Source organism: Siphateles boraxobius, unplaced genomic scaffold, assembly GCF_051911475.1.
Source record: "Siphateles boraxobius isolate OS27281-9 unplaced genomic scaffold, OSU_SipBor_1 77, whole genome shotgun sequence".
NCBI lineage: Eukaryota > Metazoa > Chordata > Actinopteri > Cypriniformes > Leuciscidae > Siphateles > Siphateles boraxobius.
Window position 1 is genome coordinate 5,613,447 of NW_027509205.1, and position 22,989 is coordinate 5,636,435.

General features: G+C 48.1%; 15 non-coding genes and 1 pseudogene across 15 annotated transcripts; all 16 read right to left on the minus strand.

Moving 5' to 3' along the window:
• Positions 1–3,585: 3,585 nt before the first annotated feature.
• Positions 3,586–3,749, minus strand: LOC143726950 (U1 spliceosomal RNA). The gene has a single exon (XR_013199171.1). It is a non-coding gene; the product is annotated as a U1 spliceosomal RNA (small nuclear RNA).
• A 434-nt stretch (positions 3,750–4,183) lies between these two features.
• On the minus strand, positions 4,184–4,366 carry LOC143727500 (U2 spliceosomal RNA). Its single transcript, XR_013199510.1, has one exon. It is a non-coding gene; the product is annotated as a U2 spliceosomal RNA (small nuclear RNA).
• Positions 4,367–4,397: 31 nt separating this feature from the next.
• Positions 4,398–4,561, minus strand: LOC143726988 (U1 spliceosomal RNA). Its single transcript, XR_013199209.1, has one exon. It is a non-coding gene; the product is annotated as a U1 spliceosomal RNA (small nuclear RNA).
• A 434-nt stretch (positions 4,562–4,995) lies between these two features.
• LOC143727071 (U2 spliceosomal RNA) lies at positions 4,996–5,186 on the minus strand. Its single transcript, XR_013199280.1, has one exon. It is a non-coding gene; the product is annotated as a U2 spliceosomal RNA (small nuclear RNA).
• A 1,128-nt stretch (positions 5,187–6,314) lies between these two features.
• On the minus strand, positions 6,315–6,478 carry LOC143726951 (U1 spliceosomal RNA). The gene has a single exon (XR_013199172.1). It is a non-coding gene; the product is annotated as a U1 spliceosomal RNA (small nuclear RNA).
• Positions 6,479–6,912: 434 nt separating this feature from the next.
• LOC143727341 (U2 spliceosomal RNA) lies at positions 6,913–7,089 on the minus strand (annotated as a pseudogene).
• Positions 7,090–13,695: 6,606 nt separating this feature from the next.
• Positions 13,696–13,859, minus strand: LOC143726952 (U1 spliceosomal RNA). The gene has a single exon (XR_013199173.1). It is a non-coding gene; the product is annotated as a U1 spliceosomal RNA (small nuclear RNA).
• A 434-nt stretch (positions 13,860–14,293) lies between these two features.
• LOC143727072 (U2 spliceosomal RNA) lies at positions 14,294–14,484 on the minus strand. The gene has a single exon (XR_013199281.1). It is a non-coding gene; the product is annotated as a U2 spliceosomal RNA (small nuclear RNA).
• Positions 14,485–15,612: 1,128 nt separating this feature from the next.
• Positions 15,613–15,775, minus strand: LOC143726989 (U1 spliceosomal RNA). The gene has a single exon (XR_013199210.1). It is a non-coding gene; the product is annotated as a U1 spliceosomal RNA (small nuclear RNA).
• Positions 15,776–16,209: 434 nt separating this feature from the next.
• Positions 16,210–16,400, minus strand: LOC143727073 (U2 spliceosomal RNA). Its single transcript, XR_013199282.1, has one exon. It is a non-coding gene; the product is annotated as a U2 spliceosomal RNA (small nuclear RNA).
• Positions 16,401–17,528: 1,128 nt separating this feature from the next.
• LOC143726953 (U1 spliceosomal RNA) lies at positions 17,529–17,692 on the minus strand. Its single transcript, XR_013199174.1, has one exon. It is a non-coding gene; the product is annotated as a U1 spliceosomal RNA (small nuclear RNA).
• A 434-nt stretch (positions 17,693–18,126) lies between these two features.
• On the minus strand, positions 18,127–18,317 carry LOC143727075 (U2 spliceosomal RNA). Its single transcript, XR_013199284.1, has one exon. It is a non-coding gene; the product is annotated as a U2 spliceosomal RNA (small nuclear RNA).
• A 1,128-nt stretch (positions 18,318–19,445) lies between these two features.
• On the minus strand, positions 19,446–19,608 carry LOC143726990 (U1 spliceosomal RNA). The gene has a single exon (XR_013199211.1). It is a non-coding gene; the product is annotated as a U1 spliceosomal RNA (small nuclear RNA).
• A 434-nt stretch (positions 19,609–20,042) lies between these two features.
• Positions 20,043–20,233, minus strand: LOC143727076 (U2 spliceosomal RNA). Its single transcript, XR_013199285.1, has one exon. It is a non-coding gene; the product is annotated as a U2 spliceosomal RNA (small nuclear RNA).
• Positions 20,234–21,361: 1,128 nt separating this feature from the next.
• LOC143726954 (U1 spliceosomal RNA) lies at positions 21,362–21,525 on the minus strand. The gene has a single exon (XR_013199175.1). It is a non-coding gene; the product is annotated as a U1 spliceosomal RNA (small nuclear RNA).
• A 434-nt stretch (positions 21,526–21,959) lies between these two features.
• On the minus strand, positions 21,960–22,150 carry LOC143727077 (U2 spliceosomal RNA). Its single transcript, XR_013199286.1, has one exon. It is a non-coding gene; the product is annotated as a U2 spliceosomal RNA (small nuclear RNA).
• Between the last annotated feature and the right edge of the window lie 839 nt (positions 22,151–22,989).

The following is a 22,989-nucleotide window of genomic DNA, read 5'->3' on the forward strand; positions in this document are numbered from 1 at the left end:
TGCCATTGGCTGAACTGCTCCCTATATTCACTAATCACTTCCTCATCCTCTAATAGGGAGCAGTTCAGCTTCCACAGCCCTCCCCCTACGGTCACACCCGTGGGTAGTGAAAGGGTGCAGGAGAGCATCATGTGATCAGAAAAGAAGAGGGGGCTCAATGTAGCATCGGTCGGCGGGCAGTCCCTTGTAAAAACATAGTCAATTCGAGAGGCTCTGGCGCCATCACCACTGAACCAGGTGAAGCCCTCCTCTCTTTGATGCATTGTTTTAAAGCAGTCAACTAACTTAAAATCTTTGACTATATTTTGTAATAAAACCGATGTCTTGTCGACCTTAAAATCCTCTCCTACCCTCTTTCTATCCTGTCTTGATAAAACACAATTAAAATCCCCTGCTACCACTAGGGGAGCCCTCCCGAGCATGTGGGGCTGCAGGTCTTCTAAAAGCTCATACCTGTTGTTTTTACCTGTAAAACCATACACATTTAAAATGTTAAAATCCTTACCTAAAAAAGTCAGATTAGCTAAAATTGCCCGCCCATCCCTCACCACAGTGCTGCCCTTCACCAAAACATGGGGATTTTTTATTAAAATAGCAACACCGTCATTTTTGTTAAAATTGGACCCACTCCAGATGGAAAGTCCTGGGGTCCAAATCGTCTCCCACTTCCTGTAATTTGTTAAAAAAGGCAGACCACATTCTTGCAATAAAAACACATCTGACTTAAAAGATTTTAAAAAGGATAACACACTCTGTGCTCGTATATTGCTCTTCACACTTCTCACATTGATTGTGGAGATAGTGAGAGCCATGAGCAGTATGGTTAAAAGGGTGTGAGACATTTAAAAGCAACCAAGGGACTACAGAGATATAATTAAAATCATGTTATTTCTTGTTGCACTTGCCTTCCCTTTTCCCCAGATGAGCTGGGATCAGGGGGGCAAGTGCTTGACGCCTCAGGGCTCGCAGAGAAGGCCTCTTGCGAATCCTTTGGCGATGATGTTCTTAGCTTGAAATGCAGAAAAGAGACTTCATTAGGAGATTCTGCGGGCCACATACGGTCTAGATCTTCCATGGGGGAACTATCTAGCCGATGCGCTACCCGCAGCTTTTTCTCCTCTGTTTGAACCAGAGGAGATCTCGCAGTTCTTTTCTGCACTTGAGCATTGGGGAGCGAAACATCTGTTTCACTCCCACTCGTGGACACACTAACCTCAGACACGGTTACTAGGGAGGAAGCCATTTCCTCCTCTTCATCCTCCATACTGTCTTCTTTTTCAATTTCATTTTGAGGATTGGCTTCCTCCCCCTCACCAACTGCCAGAATTGACTCCGCCCCTGTGGCCGCCCCACTTCCTCCTTCCTGTCCAATCCCTGAGGCTGGCTGGGGGTTTGAATTTCCCGCCGAAACCTCGGGGCCCGCCTCCTCAATTGTTTGTTCTTTGGGTGGGGCGGCCATTTTGTTGCTTTTTAACTTGTTGGCAAAACTTTTAGGGCAGTCTCTGTAGAGATGGGATGATTCTCCACAGAGGTTGCACTTTCTGCCATTTTGGCACTCTTCAAAAATGTGCCCAATTTCTCTGCACTTCCTACACACTACTTCTTGGCATGCCTCGGCGAGATGTCCAAGTTTGCCACACTTGCGGCATAGCTTGGGCATCCCTTGGTAATGGATGTAGCCTCTATTCTCTCCCAACACAATCATAGAAGGTATTTGACTCAGGCCATGGTAGCTGTTGGGATCTGCCCATTGTTTAATGGGCACTCTCCACGCACAGCTCCAGATACCGTCTTCATCTAAAACCTTGACTGGTTGTCCACGAATAGAGCAATATCTTGCCAACCATACAGAAATATCTTCTCCACTAACTGTTTCATTAAACATCCTGACAATCACAACTTTCAGTGAATTATCAGTCAGTTTTTCCACAGTGAACATGGAGAAATTGGCTTTACACATTTCAAATCGAGTCCAAAAAGTACTTAGCAAGGAAGCAGAAGCAAAACTTACATCAAAGCCATGATTCAGGGGCAGAGTCAACAGGCAGTTTATGTCCACAACCTTAAAACCGAGTAACTGTTGGATGCACTTCCTAGAAAAGTCCAGCCTGGACATGACCCGGAGAGTGCCATCCTCTTTTGGTTTAAATTTAAAACGCACGCTGTGGTGCCTCCTCATGCCGGCACGAGCAGCCGACATGTTGGAGGCACCACTAGCCTGCTGCGGCTAAAACCCAACAATAAATATACAATAAATAAATTAAAACCTGCTTACCTTAAAACCAGAAGATTCCTCGTAGAACGAGTCGTCAATTAAAAGCCGCTTGTCAATGTACCTCCTGAAGGGTGTGTGTCCCGTGTGACAAGCAACACACGAGACCAAGTCCAACAAGAGGCGATCGCTGTCTCTACCTTAGGACCAGACACTTGATCTTAGCCAAAAGGCCGAGAAGCGATGACACAATGACGCAGAGGCGGGGGAGCCGTCAAAGGCCACGCCCACCTGGGCCGTGGCGAGAGGGTCTAAAGGTCGCCAACAAACAAGCTCAGCTCACAGCAATACAAGCTCAGCTTGACTGTTGACACCGAAAATGGATCACAGCAGAGCGCACAACACGACACTTTGGAGTGCAACCTGGGATTTTGGACCAACAAACATTCTGCCCTAAAAGTGAGCGGGCAGACCAAAGCGTACGTCGTAGAGACTTGAAACTCTTGAGGGATGGTAGTACCCGCCCGGTCTACAACATCACCAAGGCTCGGCCCAATCGGCCCCAAGGTGGCGCTGCAGCGATCAGAAGTACGAAATGCCTCGTAACTCCTGAACCGTCCGTCGCAGACCCAAGTGTCTTACATCACCGGAATCCTTGGCTCGGGCCGAACAAGACGCAGGCCTCGGATTCGATGGTTGCGCTGGCGAGATTTTCGGGTATTTGGGATTTTGTGAAAAAGCTACGTTTGCACACTAGTCCTAGGTCTTTCGCCCGATCTACCCCAAACCGGTGCAGAAAGATTCCCTGGAGTCTGATTGCCGACAGCGATGGGGAAAAAAGTCGGAATTTCGATTCACGTTGGCGACGGGACGCCAAAACGTTGGGAGTGGGCGAGGCGGGCTTTACTTAAATGGCCATAACTCTCCAACGGAATGAGACAATTACACCCAAGTCGGTACACCTGTGCACGGGCTCAGCCTGTGCTCAGGTGAAAAGGGATGTGGCGACTGGCCACTTGGTGGCGCTGTAAACAGTAAAAACAACAACATGAATACGGCCATAGGCGACTGTATGTCAGGTGATTTTTCACACATGCACAAGGTATTCATACCACATGATAGAACTCCTCATTCGGAACAACTTTGCTTCTAGGACCACTGCTGCCAATAAAAGCGCTGGTTGAATAATGGAGATTATTTGAAGAATGATGAAAAAAAAAACTAAAAAACAGCCCTACTTTTGCAGACTGGTCCTAGGTTGAGAGTTTTACATCTCTCGATCAACCACTGCAGTTCAATTCTCTGGACTTCCTAGGTCGTTAACTACCAGAAGAAGAGGAACTCGGACAATCTGCTCTTTTAACCAGTGTGTCCAGGGGAGAGCGCGAACGCAGTCCCCCACTACCATGAATTATGCAGTCGAGATTCCCACATTTGGGGAATTCGCAGGGGTCAGCACAACCGGAGTGCAATGGCCGAGCCTCGCCCTGGGTGAACCACCTTCCTGATCATGGTGTCTCCCCTGCCAGGTAAGTATGAATTCCCAGGCCTCCCGTCAGAGGCACCGTGTCCCTCTCCGCAATCCTCACCAACGGTCGGACAATCAAACACACACCTGATTCAACTCATCAGCTCATTCGTAAAAACTCCAAGAGATAAGAGAGAGACATCAAAAACCTGCAGAGTCGGGCTCTTTTGCTGTTGTTGTTGTGGATGATGTTGTTTTCATGCTCCGGATCCATGAGCCAAAAATCAATTTCATACGCGGTCACCGGATAGTGGACGAATCAGATGTTAAACGAGATAAGAACAGAGTTGTTGTTTTTTTTTTCCTCTCACACCACCATTACCTGTATAGCATATGATCACCTACAACACCTTTAAAGCACCCATACACAGCAATATACGTTACTTCCATTAACACCTGCTGCCACACAAGACTAAAACATCTCTTTCATTGAACACAGTTTTTGGGGGTGCACCGTTCCCAGAAGTACTGCAATACCGGGTCGATGCGTGGAGTGGACGGAGCAAGCCCCTCTTCCATCTCCCAGTTCCAAAAATCAATTTAATATATGGTGCCCGGGTAGGGCACGTATCAGATATTAAATTCTCTGGACTTCCTAGGTCGTTAACTACCAGAAGAAGAGGAACTCGGACAATCTGCTCTTTTAACCAGTGTGTCCAGGGGAGAGCGCGAACGCAGTCCCCCACTACCTTGAATTATGCAGTCGAGATTCCCACATTTGGGGAATTCGCAGGGGTCAGCACAACCGGAGTGCAATGGCCGAGCCTCGCCCTGGGTGAACCACCTTCCTGATCATGGTGTCTCCCCTGCCAGGTAAGTATGAATTCCCAGGCCTCCCGTCAGAGGCACCGTGTCCCTCTCCGCAATCCTCACCAACGGTCGGACAATCAAACACACACCTGATTCAACTCATCAGCTCATTCGTAAAAACTCCAAGAGATAAGAGAGAGACATCAAAAACCTGCAGAGTCGGGCTCTTTTGCTGTTGTTGTTGTGGATGATGTTGTTTTCATGCTCCGGATCCATGAGCCAAAAATCAATTTCATACGCGGTCACCGGATAGTGGACGAATCAGATGTTAAACGAGATAAGAACAGAGTTGTTGTTTTTTTTTTCCTCTCACACCACCATTACCTGTATAGCATATGATCACCTACAACACCTTTAAAGCACCCATACACAGCAATATACGTTACTTCCATTAACACCTGCTGCCACACAAGACTAAAACATCTCTTTCATTGAACACAGTTTTTGGGGGTGCACCGTTCCCAGAAGTACTGCAATACCGGGTCGATGCGTGGAGTGGACGGAGCAAGCCCCTCTTCCATCTCCCAGTTCCAAAAATCAATTTAATATATGGTGCCCGGGTAGGGCACGTATCAGATATTAAACTGATAAGAACAGATACTACACTTGATCTTAGCCAAAAGGCCGAGAAGCGATGACACAATGACGCAGAGGCGGGGGAGCCGTCAAAGGCCACGCCCACCTGGGCCGTGGCGAGAGGGTCTAAAGGTCGCCAACAAACAAGCTCAGCTCACAGCAATACAAGCTCAGCTTGACTGTTGACACCGAAAATGGATCACAGCAGAGCGCACAACACGACACTTTGGAGTGCAACCTGGGATTTTGGACCAACAAACATTCTGCCCTAAAAGTGAGCGGGCAGACCAAAGCGTACGTCGTAGAGACTTGAAACTCTTGAGGGATGGTAGTACCCACCCGGTCTACAACATCACCAAGGCTCGGCCCAATCGGCCCCAAGGTGGCGCTGCAGCGATCAGAAGTACGAAATGCCTCGTAACTCCTGAACCGTCCGTCGCAGACCCAAGTGTCTTACATCACCGGAATCCTTGGCTCGGGCCGAACAAGACGCAGGCCTCGGATTCGATGGTTGCGCTGGCGAGATTTTCGGGTATTTGGGATTTTGTGAAAAAGCTACGTTTGCACACTAGTCCTAGGTCTTTCGCCCGATCTACCCCAAACCGGTGCAGAAAGATTCCCTGGAGTCTGATTGCCGACAGCGATGGGGAAAAAAGTCGGAATTTCGATTCACGTTGGCGACGGGACGCCAAAACGTTGGGAGTGGGCGAGGCGGGCTTTACTTAAATGGCCATAACTCTCCAACGGAATGAGACAATTACACCCAAGTCGGTACACCTGTGCACGGGCTCAGCCTGTGCTCAGGTGAAAAGGGATGTGGCGACTGGCCACTTGGTGGCGCTGTAAACAGTAAAAACAACAACATGAATACGGCCATAGGCGACTGTATGTCAGGTGATTTTTCACACATGCACAAGGTATTCATACCACATGATAGAACTCCTCATTCGGAACAACTTTGCTTCTAGGACCACTGCTGCCAATAAAAGCGCTGGTTGAATAATGGAGATTATTTGAAGAATGATGAAAAAAAAAACTAAAAAACAGCCCTACTTTTGCAGACTGGTCCTAGGTTGAGAGTTTTACATCTCTCGATCAACCACTGCAGTTCAATTCTCTGGACTTCCTAGGTCGTTAACTACCAGAAGAAGAGGAACTCGGACAATCTGCTCTTTTAACCAGTGTGTCCAGGGGAGAGCGCGAACGCAGTCCCCCACTACCATGAATTATGCAGTCGAGATTCCCACATTTGGGGAATTCGCAGGGGTCAGCACAACCGGAGTGCAATGGCCGAGCCTCGCCCTGGGTGAACCACCTTCCTGATCATGGTGTCTCCCCTGCCAGGTAAGTATGAATTCCCAGGCCTCCCGTCAGAGGCACCGTGTCCCTCTCCGCAATCCTCACCAACGGTCGGACAATCAAACACACACCTGATTCAACTCATCAGCTCATTCGTAAAAACTCCAAGAGATAAGAGAGAGACATCAAAAACCTGCAGAGTCGGGCTCTTTTGCTGTTGTTGTTGTGGATGATGTTGTTTTCATGCTCCGGATCCATGAGCCAAAAATCAATTTCATACGCGGTCACCGGATAGTGGACGAATCAGATGTTAAACGAGATAAGAACAGAGTTGTTGTTTTTTTTTTCCTCTCACACCACCATTACCTGTATAGCATATGATCACCTACAACACCTTTAAAGCACCCATACACAGCAATATACGTTACTTCCATTAACACCTGCTGCCACACAAGACTAAAACATCTCTTTCATTGAACACAGTTTTTGGGGGTGCACCGTTCCCAGAAGTACTGCAATACCGGGTCGATGCGTGGAGTGGACGGAGCAAGCCCCTCTTCCATCTCCCAGTTCCAAAAATCAATTTAATATATGGTGCCCGGGTAGGGCACGTATCAGATATTAAACTGATAAGAACAGATTTTTTTTCTTTCGAAAAAAGTTTATTGTCACATTGTTTCATTCCATTCTTTCAATATCCATTTTTTCCTTATAAAATCACATTTTTGCACATATCTTAAAACAACAAAAAGGACATAAGTTACAGTTAAAAATCAGTTATGTTGATGTGTTGTGTAAAAGTCCATGTATGTTGTGTGTTGTTTTAAAGTAAAGGTAAAATGGATTAAAATAAAATAGGAATGCAAATATAAAACAATAAAACAATAAAATATGCCAAATAAAACATCTCTTGTACAGGATCGAGGGTGAGTCCCTATCAAGATTGTCCATTCACTCCAGGTCTCCAGAACAGGCCCCAGACTCCCCGCTTCTGGTGCCCAGCGGAGATCCCCTCTCCTCCGGCCCGCTGGCCCGCTGTTCCCGTAGCCGGTGTGGTGAGGGTGCATCTACGGGCGGCCAGGGTCGGTGGCGGCCGGGACCTTCTACGTGTGACCCCGGCCCCCCCATCCGAATAACGACGTGCGGCCCACCCTGCAGCGTTGATCTTATTTTCTGCTCGCACGCGCGGAGGGGGACCGTCACGCGTTTCCCCACCAGCAGATTTCTGGTGACCCAGATGGCATCCTTAATCACGTTTAGGGTGAGCCAGAGCGAGGAAAATTTTGGTTGTGTCAGCTCCTTCAAGCCCTGACCCACCCCCAGGATGGCGAGCTTGTAGTCCACCTGGGCCCCACCCGCTGGCAGGCACGGGAAAAACAGGGGGCCGGTCTTGGCCCACAGGTCCCGCGCTTCGCCGCACTCCCAGAGCAGATGTCGAACGGTCTCCGGGGAACCACATCCGGACCGTGGGCAGGTGGAGTTTTTGGCCATGCCTCTGGAGTGCATAACCGCCCTGACCGGGAGGATCTCATGAGCCACCATCCACGACAAGTCTTTAAGCCTGTTCTGGAGAGCTGGGTGGGCTGCGTTCCTCCAAACATCTTTGGCCTCACCTAGTGTGAGGCCTGGAACCGGGCTCACCGATTCTCGATCCTGCACAAGAGAGATAAGAGACTTATGGTTAGTTAAAATGGTGGCATCATTTGTCTCTAAAAGATATTTCTTTAAAAATTTCTTAATAAAACTATGCTCTTTTGACAAATTAAAAGACACAGGACTTTTAAGATCAATGGGTAAAATTTTCAAAGTTCTTAGGTATGACCCCATCCAGAATCGGGTCATGGCTGCTGTCTTGTGTTCTCTGGATGGGGTCAGTGCGTACTGGATGTGGAGGGCGGCAAAGCGGCTGCCTAAAAACAGGTGGGGGTCTGGGAGGCCTTTCCCGCCATTCTCTTTTTTCTTTTTGACGACCTCCCTCTTTAGTCGTTCCCACTTGGACCCCCACAGGAAATAAAATACCGCCCTCTCCAGGTTGGCCAGGAATCGTCTTGGGGGACTAAAAACAGAACAGACAAGTAAAATCAGTGGTAAAATCACAGCTTTAAAAATTAAAATCTTGCCTTCAAACGTCAATTGTCTCAGTCCCCAAAAGCCCAGTCTTTGCCTGACTTTCCCTAACATGTCAGTCCAGTTTCCTTGTCCTCCACCCTCTCTGTCAAATTTTACACCTAAAATTTTCAAATCATTGTCTTTAAAATCCAAATCTAGTCCAACTGTGTCCACGTTCCCCCACGGCCCGAAGAGCTGGGCCTCGGACTTACTCCTATTGAGCTTGGCGCCCGAGGCCCGACCGTACCAGTCAGTCAAGTCCATTGCTCTTCGTACTGATAAAAGGTCAGTCGCTAAAAGGGTCACGTCATCCATATATAAAACACAGGTCGCCGTCAGTCCACCAGTCCCTGGGATGTCTAGTCCTTTAATCCATTTATCCCTTCTCAAGATTTGTGCCAGTGGCTCAATACAAGCCACATACAGAAGGGGAGATAAAGGACACCCCTGACGGACGCCGCTGTAGAGTTTTACAGCTTTGGATAAATGCCCGTTAACCAAAATTCTGCTAGACAGATCGTTGTACAGCAGTCCCACCCAGGCTATAAACCTCCCAGGAAACCCCATTTTTTCCAGTACCTGGAACAGGTACTGGTGCGAGACGCGATCAAAGGCTTTTTCGAAATCTAAATTTAGGACTACTAGCCGAATGTTTCTGTCTCTCGCAAAACAGATGGCGTCTCTGATCAGTACCAGGCTGTCCGTGATCTTCCTGCCGGGCACAGCGCATGCTTGATCCAGGTGGATTACGTCCTCTAAAACAGTCGACATACGTGTAGCTAAAATCTTACTAAAAAGTTTACAATCATAATTTAAAAGAGTGATTGGTCGCCAGTTTCTCAGGTCAGTCTTGTCCCCTTTTTTGTATAGTAATGTAACTATCCCTACTCTAAAGCTGTCTGGAAGTCTGTCAAGAGTCTCAAGTTCTTTAAAAACTGTCAATAAGTCGTGTGCTAAAATGTCCCAGAAAGTCAGATAAAACTCAAAGGGGAGTCCATCCAAGCCTGGGGACTTCCCCTTTTTAAAACCTTTTAGCGCTTTGTGCATTTCTAAAAGAGTAAAATCTTGGGATAAAAGCACATCTGGACTCTTTACCTTTTTGTCTAAAAACCCTAAAACTTCCTCTAAGATGCCATTGTGTACCTCTTTAGTGCTGTATAAATTATTGTAAAAACTTTCAATTTCCCCTAAAATCAGATCTGTTGTATTTACCTCCCCACCTGTAAAAGTTTTTAAAGTATTAATTGACCCTCCCCGTGTTATTGTCTTTTTAAAAAAATATCTAGTACACTTTTCCCCTTCTTCTATTTCTCTCTCCTTACATCTTAAAATGACACCTTTAGTCTTTGTTTCGGACAAATCTGACATTTCTTTCTTTACTTCTTTAATTTCTTCTGTAAAATCCAATCCACTGTTTAAAAGATTAAAATATCTCTGCAGTCTTTTTTGCAGCCCCATCATGCGTCTTTTTTCTTTATTCTTTTTTTCTTTTCCAATTTGTTTAAAAAACCGTCCTGTCCTTTGTTTCACCATCTCCCACCACTGTGCACGTGAGTCGAAAAAGTCTTGGAGGGTCTGCCATTGGCTGAACTGCTCCCTATATTCACTAATCACTTCCTCATCCTCTAATAGGGAGCAGTTCAGCTTCCACAGCCCTCCCCCTACGGTCACACCCGTGGGTAGTGAAAGGGTGCAGGAGAGCATCATGTGATCAGAAAAGAAGAGGGGGCTCAATGTAGCATCGGTCGGCGGGCAGTCCCTTGTAAAAACATAGTCAATTCGAGAGGCTCTGGCGCCATCACCACTGAACCAGGTGAAGCCCTCCTCTCTTTGATGCATTGTTTTAAAGCAGTCAACTAACTTAAAATCTTTGACTATATTTTGTAATAAAACCGATGTCTTGTCGACCTTAAAATCCTCTCCTACCCTCTTTCTATCCTGTCTTGATAAAACACAATTAAAATCCCCTGCTACCACTAGGGGAGCCCTCCCGAGCATGTGGGGCTGCAGGTCTTCTAAAAGCTCATACCTGTTGTTTTTACCTGTAAAACCATACACATTTAAAATGTTAAAATCCTTACCTAAAAAAGTCAGATTAGCTAAAATTGCCCGCCCATCCCTCACCACAGTGCTGCCCTTCACCAAAACATGGGGATTTTTTATTAAAATAGCAACACCGTCATTTTTGTTAAAATTGGACCCACTCCAGATGGAAAGTCCTGGGGTCCAAATCGTCTCCCACTTCCTGTAATTTGTTAAAAAAGGCAGACCACATTCTTGCAATAAAAACACATCTGACTTAAAAGATTTTAAAAAGGATAACACACTCTGTGCTCGTATATTGCTCTTCACACTTCTCACATTGATTGTGGAGATAGTGAGAGCCATGAGCAGTATGGTTAAAAGGGTGTGAGACATTTAAAAGCAACCAAGGGACTACAGAGATATAATTAAAATCATGTTATTTCTTGTTGCACTTGCCTTCCCTTTTCCCCAGATGAGCTGGGATCAGGGGGGCAAGTGCTTGACGCCTCAGGGCTCGCAGAGAAGGCCTCTTGCGAATCCTTTGGCGATGATGTTCTTAGCTTGAAATGCAGAAAAGAGACTTCATTAGGAGATTCTGCGGGCCACATACGGTCTAGATCTTCCATGGGGGAACTATCTAGCCGATGCGCTACCCGCAGCTTTTTCTCCTCTGTTTGAACCAGAGGAGATCTCGCAGTTCTTTTCTGCACTTGAGCATTGGGGAGCGAAACATCTGTTTCACTCCCACTCGTGGACACACTAACCTCAGACACGGTTACTAGGGAGGAAGCCATTTCCTCCTCTTCATCCTCCATACTGTCTTCTTTTTCAATTTCATTTTGAGGATTGGCTTCCTCCCCCTCACCAACTGCCAGAATTGACTCCGCCCCTGTGGCCGCCCCACTTCCTCCTTCCTGTCCAATCCCTGAGGCTGGCTGGGGGTTTGAATTTCCCGCCGAAACCTCGGGGCCCGCCTCCTCAATTGTTTGTTCTTTGGGTGGGGCGGCCATTTTGTTGCTTTTTAACTTGTTGGCAAAACTTTTAGGGCAGTCTCTGTAGAGATGGGATGATTCTCCACAGAGGTTGCACTTTCTGCCATTTTGGCACTCTTCAAAAATGTGCCCAATTTCTCTGCACTTCCTACACACTACTTCTTGGCATGCCTCGGCGAGATGTCCAAGTTTGCCACACTTGCGGCATAGCTTGGGCATCCCTTGGTAATGGATGTAGCCTCTATTCTCTCCCAACACAATCATAGAAGGTATTTGACTCAGGCCATGGTAGCTGTTGGGATCTGCCCATTGTTTAATGGGCACTCTCCACGCACAGCTCCAGATACCGTCTTCATCTAAAACCTTGACTGGTTGTCCACGAATAGAGCAATATCTTGCCAACCATACAGAAATATCTTCTCCACTAACTGTTTCATTAAACATCCTGACAATCACAACTTTCAGTGAATTATCAGTCAGTTTTTCCACAGTGAACATGGAGAAATTGGCTTTACACATTTCAAATCGAGTCCAAAAAGTACTTAGCAAGGAAGCAGAAGCAAAACTTACATCAAAGCCATGATTCAGGGGCAGAGTCAACAGGCAGTTTATGTCCACAACCTTAAAACCGAGTAACTGTTGGATGCACTTCCTAGAAAAGTCCAGCCTGGACATGACCCGGAGAGTGCCATCCTCTTTTGGTTTAAATTTAAAACGCACGCTGTGGTGCCTCCTCATGCCGGCACGAGCAGCCGACATGTTGGAGGCACCACTAGCCTGCTGCGGCTAAAACCCAACAATAAATATACAATAAATAAATTAAAACCTGCTTACCTTAAAACCAGAAGATTCCTCGTAGAACGAGTCGTCAATTAAAAGCCGCTTGTCAATGTACCTCCTGAAGGGTGTGTGTCCCGTGTGACAAGCAACACACGAGACCAAGTCCAACAAGAGGCGATCGCTGTCTCTACCTTAGGACCAGACACTTGATCTTAGCCAAAAGGCCGAGAAGCGATGACACAATGACGCAGAGGCGGGGGAGCCGTCAAAGGCCACGCCCACCTGGGCCGTGGCGAGAGGGTCTAAAGGTCGCCAACAAACAAGCTCAGCTCACAGCAATACAAGCTCAGCTTGACTGTTGACACCGAAAATGGATCACAGCAGAGCGCACAACACGACACTTTGGAGTGCAACCTGGGATTTTGGACCAACAAACATTCTGCCCTAAAAGTGAGCGGGCAGACCAAAGCGTACGTCGTAGAGACTTGAAACTCTTGAGGGATGGTAGTACCCACCCGGTCTACAACATCACCAAGGCTCGGCCCAATCGGCCCCAAGGTGGCGCTGCAGCGATCAGAAGTACGAAATGCCTCGTAACTCCTGAACCGTCCGTCGCAGACCCAAGTGTCTTACATCACCGGAATCCTTGGCTCGGGCCGAACAAGACGCAGGCCTCGGATTCGATGGTTGCGCTGGCGAGATTTTCGGGTATTTGGGATTTTGTGAAAAAGCTACTTTTGCACACTAGTCCTAGGTCTTTCGCCCGATCTACCCCAAACCGGTGCAGAAAGATTCCCTGGAGTCTGATTGCCGACAGCGATGGGGAAAAAAGTCGGAATTTCGATTCACGTTGGCGACGGGACGCCAAAACGTTGGGAGTGGGCGAGGCGGGCTTTACTTAAATGGCCATAACTCTCCAACGGAATGAGACAATTACACCCAAGTCGGTACACCTGTGCACGGGCTCAGCCTGTGCTCAGGTGAAAAGGGATGTGGCGACTGGCCACTTGGTGGCGCTGTAAACAGTAAAAACAACAACATGAATACGGCCATAGGCGACTGTATGTCAGGTGATTTTTCACACATGCACAAGGTATTCATACCACATGATAGAACTCCTCATTCGGAACAACTTTGCTTCTAGGACCACTGCTGCCAATAAAAGCGCTGGTTGAATAATGGAGATTATTTGAAGAATGATGAAAAAAAAAACTAAAAAACAGCCCTACTTTTGCAGACTGGTCCTAGGTTGAGAGTTTTACATCTCTCGATCAACCACTGCAGTTCAATTCTCTGGACTTCCTAGGTCGTTAACTACCAGAAGAAGAGGAACTCGGACAATCTGCTCTTTTAACCAGTGTGTCCAGGGGAGAGCGCGAACGCAGTCCCCCACTACCATGAATTATGCAGTCGAGATTCCCACATTTGGGGAATTCGCAGGGGTCAGCACAACCGGAGTGCAATGGCCGAGCCTCGCCCTGGGTGAACCACCTTCCTGATCATGGTGTCTCCCCTGCCAGGTAAGTATGAATTCCCAGGCCTCCCGTCAGAGGCACCGTGTCCCTCTCCGCAATCCTCACCAACGGTCGGACAATCAAACACACACCTGATTCAACTCATCAGCTCATTCGTAAAAACTCCAAGAGATAAGAGAGAGACATCAAAAACCTGCAGAGTCGGGCTCTTTTGCTGTTGTTGTTGTGGATGATGTTGTTTTCATGCTCCGGATCCATGAGCCAAAAATCAATTTCATACGCGGTCACCGGATAGTGGACGAATCAGATGTTAAACGAGATAAGAACAGAGTTGTTGTTTTTTTTTTCCTCTCACACCACCATTACCTGTATAGCATATGATCACCTACAACACCTTTAAAGCACCCATACACAGCAATATACGTTACTTCCATTAACACCTGCTGCCACACAAGACTAAAACATCTCTTTCATTGAACACAGTTTTTGGGGGTGCACCGTTCCCAGAAGTACTGCAATACCGGGTCGATGCGTGGAGTGGACGGAGCAAGCCCCTCTTCCATCTCCCAGTTCCAAAAATCAATTTAATATATGGTGCCCGGGTAGGGCACGTATCAGATATTAAACTGATAAGAACAGATACTACACTTGATCTTAGCCAAAAGGCCGAGAAGCGATGACACAATGACGCAGAGGCGGGGGAGCCGTCAAAGGCCACGCCCACCTGGGCCGTGGCGAGAGGGTCTAAAGGTCGCCAACAAACAAGCTCAGCTCACAGCAATACAAGCTCAGCTTGACTGTTGACACCGAAAATGGATCACAGCAGAGCGCACAACACGACACTTTGGAGTGCAACCTGGGATTTTGGACCAACAAACATTCTGCCCTAAAAGTGAGCGGGCAGACCAAAGCGTACGTCGTAGAGACTTGAAACTCTTGAGGGATGGTAGTACCCGCCCGGTCTACAACATCACCAAGGCTCGGCCCAATCGGCCCCAAGGTGGCGCTGCAGCGATCAGAAGTACGAAATGCCTCGTAACTCCTGAACCGTCCGTCGCAGACCCAAGTGTCTTACATCACCAGAATCCTTGGCTCGGGCCGAACAAGACGCAGGCCTCGGATTCGATGGTTGCGCTGGCGAGATTTTCGGGTATTTGGGATTTTGTGAAAAAGCTACGTTTGCACACTAGTCCTAGGTCTTTCGCCCGATCTACCCCAAACCGGTGCAGAAAGATTCCCTGGAGTCTGATTGCCGACAGCGATGGGGAAAAAAGTCGGAATTTCGATTCACGTTGGCGACGGGACGCCAAAACGTTGGGAGTGGGCGAGGCGGGCTTTACTTAAATGGCCATAACTCTCCAACGGAATGAGACAATTACACCCAAGTCGGTACACCTGTGCACGGGCTCAGCCTGTGCTCAGGTGAAAAGGGATGTGGCGACTGGCCACTTGGTGGCGCTGTAAACAGTAAAAACAACAACATGAATACGGCCATAGGCGACTGTATGTCAGGTGATTTTTCACACATGCACAAGGTATTCATACCACATGATAGAACTCCTCATTCGGAACAACTTTGCTTCTAGGACCACTGCTGCCAATAAAAGCGCTGGTTGAATAATGGAGATTATTTGAAGAATGATGAAAAAAAAAACTAAAAAACAGCCCTACTTTTGCAGACTGGTCCTAGGTTGAGAGTTTTACATCTCTTGATCAACCACTGCAGTTCAATTCTCTGGACTTCCTAGGTCGTTAACTACCAGAAGAAGAGGAACTCGGACAATCTGCTCTTTTAACCAGTGTGTCCAGGGGAGAGCGCGAACGCATCCCCCACTACCATGAATTATGCAGTCGAGATTCCCACATTTGGGGAATTCGCAGGGGTCAGCACAACCGGAGTGCAATGGCCGAGCCTCGCCCTGGGTGAACCACCTTCCTGATCATGGTGTCTCCCCTGCCAGGTAAGTATGAATTCCCAGGCCTCCCGTCAGAGGCACCGTGTCCCTCTCCGCAATCCTCACCAACGGTCGGACAATCAAACACACACCTGATTCAACTCATCAGCTCATTCGTAAAAACTCCAAGAGATAAGAGAGAGACATCAAAAACCTGCAGAGTCGGGCTCTTTTGCTGTTGTTGTTGTGGATGATGTTGTTTTCATGCTCCGGATCCATGAGCCAAAAATCAATTTCATACGCGGTCACCGGATAGTGGACGAATCAGATGTTAAACGAGATAAGAACAGAGTTGTTGTTTTTTTTTTCCTCTCACACCACCATTACCTGTATAGCATATGATCACCTACAACACCTTTAAAGCACCCATACACAGCAATATACGTTACTTCCATTAACACCTGCTGCCACACAAGACTAAAACATCTCTTTCATTGAACACAGTTTTTGGGGGTGCACCGTTCCCAGAAGTACTGCAATACCGGGTCGATGCGTGGAGTGGACGGAGCAAGCCCCTCTTCCATCTCCCAGTTCCAAAAATCAATTTAATATATGGTGCCCGGGTAGGGCACGTATCAGATATTAAACTGATAAGAACAGATACTACACTTGATCTTAGCCAAAAGGCCGAGAAGCGATGACACAATGACGCAGAGGCGGGGGAGCCGTCAAAGGCCACGCCCACCTGGGCCGTGGCGAGAGGGTCTAAAGGTCGCCAACAAACAAGCTCAGCTCACAGCAATACAAGCTCAGCTTGACTGTTGACACCGAAAATGGATCACAGCAGAGCGCACAACACGACACTTTGGAGTGCAACCTGGGATTTTGGACCAACAAACATTCTGCCCTAAAAGTGAGCGGGCAGACCAAAGCGTACGTCGTAGAGACTTGAAACTCTTGAGGGATGGTAGTACCCACCCGGTCTACAACATCACCAAGGCTCGGCCCAATCGGCCCCAAGGTGGCGCTGCAGCGATCAGAAGTACGAAATGCCTCGTAACTCCTGAACCGTCCGTCGCAGACCCAAGTGTCTTACATCACCGGAATCCTTGGCTCGGGCCGAACAAGACGCAGGCCTCGGATTCGATGGTTGCGCTGGCGAGATTTTCGGGTATTTGGGATTTTGTGAAAAAGCTACTTTTGCACACTAGTCCTAGGTCTTTCGCCCGATCTACCCCAAACCGGTGCAGAAAGATTCCCTGGAGTCTGATTGCCGACAGCGATGGGGAAAAAAGTCGGAATTTCGATTCACGTTGGCGACGGGACGCCAAAACGTTGGGAGTGGGCGAGGCGGGCTTTACTTAAATGGCCATAACTCTCCAACGGAATGAGACAATTACACCCAAGTCGGTACACCTGTGCACGGGCTCAGCCTGTGCTCAGGTGAAAAGGGATGTGGCGACTGGCCACTTGGTGGCGCTGTAAACAGTAAAAACAACAACATGAATACGGCCATAGGCGACTGTATGTCAGGTGATTTTTCACACATGCACAAGGTATTCATACCACATGATAGAACTCCTCATTCGGAACAACTTTGCTTCTAGGACCACTGCTGCCAATAAAAGCGCTGGTTGAATAATGGAGATTATTTGAAGAATGATGAAAAAAAAAACTAAAAAACAGCCCTACTTTTGCAGACTGGTCCTAGGTTGAGAGTTTTACATCTCTCGATCAACCACTGCAGTTCAATTCTCTGGACTTCCTAGGTCGTTAACTACCAGAAGAAGAGGAACTCGGACAATCTGCTCTTTTAACCAGTGTGTCCAGGGGAGAGCGCGAACGCAGTCCCCCACTACCATGAATTATGCAGTCGAGATTCCCACATTTGGGGAATTCGCAGGGGTCAGCACAACCGGAGTGCAATGGCCGAGCCTCGCCCTGGGTGAACCACCTTCCTGATCATGGTGTCTCCCCTGCCAGGTAAGTATGAATTCCCAGGCCTCCCGTCAGAGGCACCGTGTCCCTCTCCGCAATCCTCACCAACGGTCGGACAATCAAACACACACCTGATTCAACTCATCAGCTCATTCGTAAAAACTCCAAGAGATAAGAGAGAGACATCAAAAACCTGCAGAGTCGGGCTCTTTTGCTGTTGTTGTTGTGGATGATGTTGTTTTCATGCTCCGGATCCATGAGCCAAAAATCAATTTCATACGCGGTCACCGGATAGTGGACGAATCAGATGTTAAACGAGATAAGAACAGAGTTGTTGTTTTTTTTTTCCTCTCACACCACCATTACCTGTATAGCATATGATCACCTACAACACCTTTAAAGCACCCATACACAGCAATATACGTTACTTCCATTAACACCTGCTGCCACACAAGACTAAAACATCTCTTTCATTGAACACAGTTTTTGGGGGTGCACCGTTCCCAGAAGTACTGCAATACCGGGTCGATGCGTGGAGTGGACGGAGCAAGCCCCTCTTCCATCTCCCAGTTCCAAAAATCAATTTAATATATGGTGCCCGGGTAGGGCACGTATCAGATATTAAACTGATAAGAACAGATACTACACTTGATCTTAGCCAAAAGGCCGAGAAGCGATGACACAATGACGCAGAGGCGGGGGAGCCGTCAAAGGCCACGCCCACCTGGGCCGTGGCGAGAGGGTCTAAAGGTCGCCAACAAACAAGCTCAGCTCACAGCAATACAAGCTCAGCTTGACTGTTGACACCGAAAATGGATCACAGCAGAGCGCACAACACGACACTTTGGAGTGCAACCTGGGATTTTGGACCAACAAACATTCTGCCCTAAAAGTGAGCGGGCAGACCAAAGCGTACGTCGTAGAGACTTGAAACTCTTGAGGGATGGTAGTACCCGCCCGGTCTACAACATCACCAAGGCTCGGCCCAATCGGCCCCAAGGTGGCGCTGCAGCGATCAGAAGTACGAAATGCCTCGTAACTCCTGAACCGTCCGTCGCAGACCCAAGTGTCTTACATCACCAGAATCCTTGGCTCGGGCCGAACAAGACGCAGGCCTCGGATTCGATGGTTGCGCTGGCGAGATTTTCGGGTATTTGGGATTTTGTGAAAAAGCTACGTTTGCACACTAGTCCTAGGTCTTTCGCCCGATCTACCCCAAACCGGTGCAGAAAGATTCCCTGGAGTCTGATTGCCGACAGCGATGGGGAAAAAAGTCGGAATTTCGATTCACGTTGGCGACGGGACGCCAAAACGTTGGGAGTGGGCGAGGCGGGCTTTACTTAAATGGCCATAACTCTCCAACGGAATGAGACAATTACACCCAAGTCGGTACACCTGTGCACGGGCTCAGCCTGTGCTCAGGTGAAAAGGGATGTGGCGACTGGCCACTTGGTGGCGCTGTAAACAGTAAAAACAACAACATGAATACGGCCATAGGCGACTGTATGTCAGGTGATTTTTCACACATGCACAAGGTATTCATACCACATGATAGAACTCCTCATTCGGAACAACTTTGCTTCTAGGACCACTGCTGCCAATAAAAGCGCTGGTTGAATAATGGAGATTATTTGAAGAATGATGAAAAAAAAAACTAAAAAACAGCCCTACTTTTGCAGACTGGTCCTAGGTTGAGAGTTTTACATCTCTCGATCAACCACTGCAGTTCAATTCTCTGGACTTCCTAGGTCGTTAACTACCAGAAGAAGAGGAACTCGGACAATCTGCTCTTTTAACCAGTGTGTCCAGGGGAGAGCGCGAACGCATCCCCCACTACCATGAATTATGCAGTCGAGATTCCCACATTTGGGGAATTCGCAGGGGTCAGCACAACCGGAGTGCAATGGCCGAGCCTCGCCCTGGGTGAACCACCTTCCTGATCATGGTGTCTCCCCTGCCAGGTAAGTATGAATTCCCAGGCCTCCCGTCAGAGGCACCGTGTCCCTCTCCGCAATCCTCACCAACGGTCGGACAATCAAACACACACCTGATTCAACTCATCAGCTCATTCGTAAAAACTCCAAGAGATAAGAGAGAGACATCAAAAACCTGCAGAGTCGGGCTCTTTTGCTGTTGTTGTTGTGGATGATGTTGTTTTCATGCTCCGGATCCATGAGCCAAAAATCAATTTCATACGCGGTCACCGGATAGTGGACGAATCAGATGTTAAACGAGATAAGAACAGAGTTGTTGTTTTTTTTTTCCTCTCACACCACCATTACCTGTATAGCATATGATCACCTACAACACCTTTAAAGCACCCATACACAGCAATATACGTTACTTCCATTAACACCTGCTGCCACACAAGACTAAAACATCTCTTTCATTGAACACAGTTTTTGGGGGTGCACCGTTCCCAGAAGTACTGCAATACCGGGTCGATGCGTGGAGTGGACGGAGCAAGCCCCTCTTCCATCTCCCAGTTCCAAAAATCAATTTAATATATGGTGCCCGGGTAGGGCACGTATCAGATATTAAACTGATAAGAACAGATACTACACTTGATCTTAGCCAAAAGGCCGAGAAGCGATGACACAATGACGCAGAGGCGGGGGAGCCGTCAAAGGCCACGCCCACCTGGGCCGTGGCGAGAGGGTCTAAAGGTCGCCAACAAACAAGCTCAGCTCACAGCAATACAAGCTCAGCTTGACTGTTGACACCGAAAATGGATCACAGCAGAGCGCACAACACGACACTTTGGAGTGCAACCTGGGATTTTGGACCAACAAACATTCTGCCCTAAAAGTGAGCGGGCAGACCAAAGCGTACGTCGTAGAGACTTGAAACTCTTGAGGGATGGTAGTACCCGCCCGGTCTACAACATCACCAAGGCTCGGCCCAATCGGCCCCAAGGTGGCGCTGCAGCGATCAGAAGTACGAAATGCCTCGTAACTCCTGAACCGTCCGTCGCAGACCCAAGTGTCTTACATCACCGGAATCCTTGGCTCGGGCCGAACAAGACGCAGGCCTCGGATTCGATGGTTGCGCTTGCGAGATTTTCGGGTATTTGGGATTTTGTGAAAAAGCTACTTTTGCACACTAGTCCTAGGTCTTTTGCCCGAACTGACCCAAACCGGTGCAGAAAGATTCCCTGGAGTCTGATTGCCGACAGCGATGGGGAAAAAAGTCGGAATTTCGATTCACGTTGGCGACGGGACGCCAAAACGTTGGGAGTGGGCGAGGCGGGCTTTACTTAAATGGCCATAACTCTCCAACGGAATGAGACAATTACACCCAAGTCGGTACACCTGTGCACGGGCTCAGCCTGTGCTCAGGTGAAAAGGGATGTGGCGACTGGCCACTTGGTGGCGCTGTAAACAGTAAAAACAACAACATGAATACGGCCATAGGCGACTGTATGTCAGGTGATTTTTCACACATGCACAAGGTATTCATACCACATGATAGAACTCCTCATTCTGAACAACTTTGCTTCTAGGACCACTGCTGCCAATAAAAGCGCTGGTTGAATAATGGAGATTATTTGAAGAATGATGAAAAAAAAAACTAAAAAACAGCCCTACTTTTGCAGACTGGTCCTAGGTTGAGAGTTTTACATCTCTCGATCAACCACTGCAGTTCAATTCTCTGGACTTCCTAGGTCGTTAACTACCAGAAGAAGAGGAACTCAGACAATCTGCTCTTTTAACCAGTGTGTCCAGGGGAGAGCGCGAACGCAGTCCCCCACTACCATGAATTATGCAGTCGAGATTCCCACATTTGGGGAATTCGCAGGGGTCAGCACAACCGGAGTGCAATGGCCGAGCCTCGCCCTGGGTGAACCACCTTCCTGATCATGGTGTCTCCCCTGCCAGGTAAGTATGAATTCCCAGGCCTCCCGTCAGAGGCACCGTGTCCCTCTCCGCAATCCTCACCAACGGTCGGACAATCAAACACACACCTGATTCAACTCATCAGCTCATTCGTAAAAACTCCAAGAGATAAGAGAGAGACATCAAAAACCTGCAGAGTCGGGCTCTTTTGCTGTTGTTGTTGTGGATGATGTTGTTTTCATGCTCCGGATCCATGAGCCAAAAATCAATTTCATACGCGGTCACCGGATAGTGGACGAATCAGATGTTAAACGAGATAAGAACAGAGTTGTTGTTTTTTTTTTCCTCTCACACCACCATTACCTGTATAGCATATGATCACCTACAACACCTTTAAAGCACCCATACACAGCAATATACGTTACTTCCATTAACACCTGCTGCCACACAAGACTAAAACATCTCTTTCATTGAACACAGTTTTTGGGGGTGCACCGTTCCCAGAAGTACTGCAATACCGGGTCGATGCGTGGAGTGGACGGAGCAAGCCCCTCTTCCATCTCCCAGTTCCAAAAATCAATTTAATATATGGTGCCCGGGTAGGGCACGTATCAGATATTAAACTGATAAGAACAGATACTACACTTGATCTTAGCCAAAAGGCCGAGAAGCGATGACACAATGACGCAGAGGCGGGGGAGCCGTCAAAGGCCACGCCCACCTGGGCCGTGGCGAGAGGGTCTAAAGGTCGCCAACAAACAAGCTCAGCTCACAGCAATACAAGCTCAGCTTGACTGTTGACACCGAAAATGGATCACAGCAGAGCGCACAACACGACACTTTGGAGTGCAACCTGGGATTTTGGACCAACAAACATTCTGCCCTAAAAGTGAGCGGGCAGACCAAAGCGTACGTCGTAGAGACTTGAAACTCTTGAGGGATGGTAGTACCCACCCGGTCTACAACATCACCAAGGCTCGGCCCAATCGGCCCCAAGGTGGCGCTGCAGCGATCAGAAGTACGAAATGCCTCGTAACTCCTGAACCGTCCGTCGCAGACCCAAGTGTCTTACATCACCGGAATCCTTGGCTCGGGCCGAACAAGACGCAGGCCTCGGATTCGATGGTTGCGCTGGCGAGATTTTCGGGTATTTGGGATTTTGTGAAAAAGCTACTTTTGCACACTAGTCCTAGGTCTTTCGCCCGATCTACCCCAAACCGGTGCAGAAAGATTCCCTGGAGTCTGATTGCCGACAGCGATGGGGAAAAAAGTCGGAATTTCGATTCACGTTGGCGACGGGACGCCAAAACGTTGGGAGTGGGCGAGGCGGGCTTTACTTAAATGGCCATAACTCTCCAACGGAATGAGACAATTACACCCAAGTCGGTACACCTGTGCACGGGCTCAGCCTGTGCTCAGGTGAAAAGGGATGTGGCGACTGGCCACTTGGTGGCGCTGTAAACAGTAAAAACAACAACATGAATACGGCCATAGGCGACTGTATGTCAGGTGAT